At 34.8% G+C, this 7,555-nt stretch overlaps 1 non-coding gene across 1 annotated transcript; it reads right to left on the bottom strand.

Annotated features, from left to right (window-relative positions):
- Nucleotides 1–540: 540 nt before the first annotated feature.
- Nucleotides 541–648, bottom strand: LOC116107422. The gene has a single exon (XR_004124463.1). It is a non-coding gene; the product is annotated as a small nucleolar RNA R71 (small nucleolar RNA).
- Nucleotides 649–7,555: the final 6,907 nt, after the last annotated feature.

The raw sequence follows: 7,555 nt of genomic DNA, 5'->3' as shown, positions 1-7,555 counted from the left end.
TGAGCTTGCTATACAATTTGAGATCGAATCTGCATTCTGATCTATTTCCACCTATTACTCATTCGTGATGACCTATGCATAGGTCAACTCAATCAAGCAATCCATACCGATCTTCTGCCTACTAATGATTCATCAAATTTTTCAGAGTCTTAAGATTTTTTTTGATCAAGAGGACATGACTAATCTAATTCTCAAAGAGATGGCTGCACGAGCCCTTGATGAACAACCTTTATGCATTCGGTACAATGATACAACAGGAGGACCTTTTGAGGTTAAATCTGGGATGATTCATCTTCTACCAACTTTCAGAGGTTTAGCGGGAGAGGATCCAAACAAGCACTTTAAGGAGTTCCATATGGTATGTTCGAGTATGAAACCAAATGGAACAGTAGAGGAACAAGTAAAGTTAAGGGCGTTCCCATTTTGTTTAGCGGATAGCACTAGGGAATGACTTTATTACCTACCATCTGGGACCATAACTACTTGGAATGAGATGAAGAGCCTTTTCTTGGAGAAGTATTTTCCAACATCTCGAGCCACACTCATTAGGAAAGAAATTTGTGGGATTTGACAATACAATGGGGAAAACTTATATGAATATTGGGAAAGGTTCAAGAAATTGTGTGCTAGCTGTCCGCACCATCAAATAAGTGAGCAATTACTTCTCCAATATTTTTATAAGGGATTGATGCCAATGGGGTAGATGCAGCAAATGGAGGACCGTTAGTTGATAAAACTCCTACTGAAGCAAGGAATTTAATTGCAACCAGGGCGACAAACTCTCAACAATTTGGTACTCGATCTGATCCACCGCCAAGGAAGGTAAACGAAGTAGGGATATCCAATAATCTTGAGCAAAAATTGAGTAATTTGACTGCACTTGTGCAACAAATTGCAATTGGACAAGTGAAGACATGTGGAATTTGCTCCAATGTGGGACATCCTATCGATTTGTGTCCTACCCTTCAAGAGCCAAATACGGAACAAGAAAATGCCATAGGAGGATACCAAGGATGACAGAGGCAAATGTTTGATCCATTTTCCAATACCTATAACTCAGGATGGAGGGATCACCCTAATCATTACTATGGAGGAAACCAACAAGCTGTTGTCCCTAATAATCCACTCGATTTCCCTCATCCAAGAGCTCAACAACTATACCAAGCAAGACCTCAAAATGTATCCCAACCTCAAGGTAAGTCTTTGGAGGACTTGGTAAACTCATTAGCAACTAGCTCTCTTTAATTTTAGCAAGAGAATCTCAAGTTCCAACAAGAAACGAAAGCGGCAATCCAAGATACAAAAGTTTCAATCAAGAATTTGGAAAGCCAAGTCAGTCAATTGGCTACTACCGTTGGAAGATTAAAGGCGCAAGGCTCTAGAAAACTTTCTTCCTAACCTTTGGCCAACCTTAGGGAGAATGCTAGTGCCATTACTTTGAGAAGTGGAAGACAACTTGAGGAGGCTCACAAGAAGCCAAGTGATGAGAAAGAAGTTGAAGATGAGTTGATCGCCAACCAATTCTACCAATGCAAAACATCCACCTAAGGTATATTCTAAAGTTCCTATTAATACTTATGAACCTCCTTTGCCTTTTCCTAGCAGGTTTGCCACATCAAAGAAGGAGGAACATGAACAAGAAATTCTGAAAACTTTTAGAAAAGTACACGTTAACATTCCTTTGTTGGATGCAATAAAGCAAGTGCCACGCTATGCGAAATTTCTTAAAGAGTTGTGCACCAACAAGAGGAAGCTAAAGGGTAAGGGTAACGAGGTGGTGAGCGTAGGAGAAAATGTCTCAGCGGTTTTGCAAAGGAAGCTTCCACCAAAATGCAAAGATCCAGGTAGTTTCACCATACCATGCATCATAGGCAACACAAGGTTTGAAAAGGCCATGTTAGACTTAGGGGCTTCTATTAATGTCATGCCTTATTCGATTTATCTTGATTTAAATCTTAGTGCTCTTAAAAAGATCGACGTAGTTATTCAACTCGCCGATTGATCTAATGCCTATCCAAAGGGAGTTTTGGAAGATGTTTTGGCGTAGGTAAATGAGCTTATTTTTCCGGTGGATTTCTACGTGCTTGACATGAAAGATGAAACAACTGTGAAAACCACGCCATTGCTTTTGGGGAGACCGTTCATGAAGACAACCCATACGAAAATAGACATGCATAGTGGAACATTGACAATGGAGATTGATGGGGTAGTGATTTGATTCAATATTTTTGAAGAAGAGAGGTACACTAGTAAATATCATTCTTGCTTTTCTATTGACATATTAGATCCCTTAGCACAGAAAATGTTTGAGCTCAAGAGAGAAGATCCGCTAGATGTTGAAATAAGGAATGGGTTGGTAATCAACGACCTTGAAAGTTCTGAAAAGGGCATTGACATAGGAGAGGAATTGAAGGAAAGTGCCCCTACTTTGGAGCCTAGACCTCTCCGAAACACCTTAAATATGTGCATGAGGGAAGTGACGATTGAGCAAAGGACAACGTCGGGCAACAATGTTAAACAAAGTACTACATGGGAGGCAACCCATTGAGTTATGTTAGTTTTTGTTTTTCCTTATGATTTTTGTTTAATACCGGTTAATACAGCAATGAGGACATTACCCAATTTAGGTTGGGGGTGGATGAGACATAGAAATATTAATTCCAGTATGTCTAAGTATGTGTTTGCATTTGTTATTGTTGTATTAATTTTATAGTTTTTGCATATGTTTAGGATTAAATTGTTTTGTTTTTCAAATTAATTTGTATGTCAATGATATGACTATAATTGTGATAACATGAAATGTTTAGAAGATGTTAAATGTTGCTTAGGTTTAAGGGTAATTTTGAATAATTAGTTTCATCTAGTTTGAGACTCTAATGCTATGTGCTACGATTTGGTTGGTTAGTCTTAAGGCTTAGTGATGTTTGTTATGTGTGAATTTTCATAGATATTTTTGCGATCTCAACGAATTCTAGAACTCACTTGATAACTATTGGAGGCAAAATCCTAGAATGAACAATACTTAGGATATGATTTAGGCTATCTTTGGATCCTTTGAGCCTTTCAAGCCAGCCCTTTATTTAAATTATTGCTAGTTACCCCTTTGAGATTTTATTAAACACATTTAGCCCTGATTTTCTTTCATATAACCTACATTAACCGCCATTTTCATGAACAGAAAACACATTCCTACCCTTAAAATTTTTAACAGATTTAATCTAAGCATAAATTAGGTGAGAGCAATTAGAGGAGTAAGGGTGAAAGGTTGCGGATATTGTCAACCTATTACAAATGTGTTCAGAAGAATAGGTTGGGGGTTTTGGAGTGCTTTTTAATCAAGGGGGTGGGGTAGCATTTTTAGCTTTCTATTCTTTCTTCCAAAAAAAAAGAACATTGCCGCTTTTGTTAAAAAATATGGTAATAAAAAAAAAAAAAAAAAAAACAAAAAAGAAAAGAAGAAAAGTATTGAGAGACATTGCAAAGTGTGAATGACGCAATGAAATTATTTTTTATGAAAGGTGGAAAAAGTTGGGTGTAAAGGAGAATGGTGATGCTTGAATGAAAGTGTTTGAAAAAAAAAATAGGACTGAGTCTCTTATTTTTGCTTATTCTTTCTATGCTTTCATAACCTCATAACCTAGCCTAACGTTACAAGCTTAATAAAGACCTATTGATCCAAGGCAGTGTGATCATTCTACATTAGTGGAGAGTAGTTTTAAAAGTGAGCCTATGGAATTTGATTCTATACATTATATTTTATTCTTCAACTTTGAGATCAATTCTTTGTTTGTGAAGGTTGTGCATGCGATCATCCAAGTTTTGAGATTAACGGGTTTGTGGAATGATTGATGTGTGAGAGTTGATCATGAAAATTAAATTGATTTTTGAGTTATCTTTGGGCTTAGGTGGTATTTAATTATTCTTTATGTTATATGTTGTATGCAATTTTTGAGACAAATGTATATCCGGAAACTAATGTGTTGTTTTTGTTTGTTTTTAAATTTTGAGTCTAAGTTAAGTTTATGTGGATGTTTGTGGGTATCATCGCTGAAAACCCTTACGAGACTACAACTCGTCCAACTAGAGCCACCTAGGGGTTTAAAGGCTTGTTGCATATGCTGGATGCAACTGTGACAATCTACGGAAGTGATTTAGGGTAGATTAGATTTAGGCTTATTTTGTTTTAATTTTCAAGCTAGAAGACATATTTTGATCGTTTAGCTTGCTAGGGACTAGCAAGAAGCTGATTGGAGGTTGTGATAAGTGCTTTAAAATGCACTTATACTTAGTAGTTTATTGGGAGTATTTGTGGGAAATTAGGATTAATTTGCATTAATTAACTTAATTGTTTCATAAAGCATTTTTTGGGATCACAGGTATTTTTGTTGTGTTTTCAGGGAATAAAAGCTTAAAAATAATGTTATGATGGAAGAAGGTGTTTTCAAGAAAATTCTTGATGACCAGAAACAAACGGTTCGTGATTTGGAGCTGAAACGAAGAAGTTATGGTGTTTTAAATTTGAAGAAAAAATCCTGGAATATGCTTTAGTTTGAACATGCTTTGGTATTTTGACAATAACTTGAGCTGCATACATTGGATTAAGAAGATTCTTGAATCATTGGAAAGCTAATTCAAAGGGCGACAATTTATATGTTCACACTTTTCCAGAGTCAAATGTTATAATGCTCAAAAATCACCATGTATGGAATGCTGAAGAATGATGCGAGGTCTAAACTGAAGAGAGGATTTAGACACCATGTTGCGGCACTGTGCTGCAGCACAACAAAACTAGAACCAACCATGCTGTGGCACTGTACTATAGCACAACAAAACCAGAACCAACCATGTTGCGGCATAGTGTTGTGGCACACCCATGATTTCTGGGAAAATATATTTCGTGTTTTACCAAATAATTAGGGTTTTAGGAGTCCTAAATTAATTAGAAAAGGGGGATACGAAACCCTAACCCTTTGCGGATATAAATAGGAGTCTTTAGCTTTGTTTTAGGAGAAGAGAGAATTGGGAGAACAAACAATATTCAATAATTTTAAGAGAAGGAAGATTGAAAAAAGCTTAGAGAAGAGGAAGTGAAGGAGATCATCATCAACTTCATCAATCTATTTGAGTTTTACTAAGTTTTTCTTCTCTTTTATTATTATTTTGTTATGAATAATACAATGATGTCTTTATCTTTATTCATGAGGAACTAATTGTTTTGTGATTGAGGGTTGATTTCAAAGCCCTAGACATGACTTGAAATTAATAAAATCTGCATCTATTTATCTTTTGATCCATTTTTGTTATGTGATTATTTCTCTGTGAATAAGGTCTATATGGATTGTCTTAATTGTTTAAGTGGCCAATTAAATCGTTAGGTTTAATCTATTAATGCCAATTTAGGTTGTTTAGTACGGAATCGCTTTAGTAACCTAAATAACTAATGGTAAAGTGTAAGCATGCATACATGGGGTAATCACTCAAGATAACTAAACTGACCATATGAGTTTAGCCTTGATTCAGTAGGTCTCTAGCAACTTAATGCTTCTATTACTTTAAATCTAGAGATCGTATCCTAGGTTATTTAATAAATAGGGAATTGGGTTATGACCGTGTCTAGTCCAACAACATAGTAAGGAGAGATGAGACTTATCAACGTTTGGTATTTTCTGAGCTGACGTGATCAAGAGGGTAGAAAGTTAAATAGTGCTTTTATTATATGTAATTTATGTTTAGTAGTGGCGAATAAACCTTCAATCTTGTTTCTCTCATTGATTTCTCTTTCATTATTAGTTGCTTAATTTAGATTGTTTGCTTTTAGTTTGTTAGTTTTTGTTGAGTCTTTATAATTCATGACAAACCCTCGTTAAAAGTAGATAATTAATTAAGTTCACAAATTCTCTGTGGGAAAGATCCTTTATTTGCTCTTTGCTACTACACGACTTTGCATTAGAATTTAGTGAGGTAAAATTAGGTGTTGCATTTGCACGTATCACATTTGAAAAACATTGCCAATTAAATGCCTAATGCATTTACAAATGTAGCAAAAGTAAGAAGATCATACATACCTGCTAACAATACATTGACAATGATTGATGTTACTAATGAATAATCAATTCATGTAGCAATCGATTCATCTGTTACACGTCGGAAGAGTGGCAAATCTGTTGGAGCCAAGGATATTGTTCCTTAAAAATGAAAAATAAAGAGTCAAATAAATATTATTATTGATGATACCGAGGTTATAGAAAATTCCACATCTTTTAAACTAACTCCAGACGAGTTAATAGTCATTGAAAACACACAAACCCTTGAAGAGGAACAAATCCCTGAAGAAGTACAAGAACATAAAAATGAAGAAATCTCTATAAACTATTCTCATGCAAGAGAAATATGGAATCTTGAGACAATTATCATCAAGGACATATTTTCATTGCAGTGGCTACTAAATTATGAATAATGATTTTGGGCACATTTTGTCAATGAGAGTCGAAAGAGACACAATTGGTCAAAATGGGAATAAACAATTGAAGCATAATTAATTTCTCTAGCAAAACATAATGTATTTGGACCTATAGTCTAAACGCTTGAAAACGTTAAATCTATAGGATACAAATGGTTATTTATAAGAAAATGAAATGAGAAAAATAAAATTGCTAAATATAAGACCAGACTCATGGCTCAAGGTTTCCTACAAAGACCTAGAATTAACTTTGATGAGACGTATTCACTTGTGATGAATGTGATCACACTCCAATATTTAATTAGTTTATTAGTCTTAAAAGGATTTGATATGCATCTCATGGACGTTGTCACTACATATTTGTATGGTGCATTGGATATTGATATATATATGAAATTTCTAAATGATTCAAAATGCCAAAAGCAAATAAAGCAAGTAAAAGGAATTATTTTCAATAAAATTGCAAAAATCGTTATGTGGGTTGATACAATCTGCATGAATGTAGTATAATTGTCTCAGTGAATATTTGATAAGGGAAGGATACATTAATAATCTTATATGCCCATGTGTTTTTATAAAAAGGTCAAAATTATGATTTGTCACTATGGCAGTGTATGTTAATGACATAAACTTAATTGGAACTTCTAAAGAGCTCATTAAAGCTTATGAGTACTTAAAAAGAAAATTTGAAATAAAGGATCTAGGGAAAACAAAGTATTGTCTCGGCTTACAGATTGAACATCATTCAAATGAAATACTACTCCATTAGTCAAATTATACTGAAAAGATTCTAAAGAGCTTTAATATGGATAAGGCTCACCTTTTGAGTACCCCAGTGGTAGTTCGGTCTCTTGATTCTAAGAAGGATCCATTTCCTCCCAAAGAAGATGAAGAAAAGATATTTGGTCCTAAAGTACCACATCTGAATGCAATAGGTGCATTATCTTGACATAATATACGAGACTTGGTCCTAAAGTACCTCATATGTGGTACAGTAATTATAGTGAATCTGTTGGCAAGATTTAACTCTGTACCAACTCACCAACATTGGAATGAGATCAAACATATCTTTCGTTACCTTAGTGGAAAAAAAAG

The sequence above is a fragment of the Pistacia vera genome, unplaced genomic scaffold (assembly GCF_008641045.1).
Source record: "Pistacia vera cultivar Batoury unplaced genomic scaffold, PisVer_v2 Contig538, whole genome shotgun sequence".
NCBI classification, from domain to species: domain Eukaryota; kingdom Viridiplantae; phylum Streptophyta; class Magnoliopsida; order Sapindales; family Anacardiaceae; genus Pistacia; species Pistacia vera.
The sequence above is the reverse complement of the archived record's forward strand: the minus strand, read 5'-3'. Positions and strand labels throughout refer to the sequence as shown.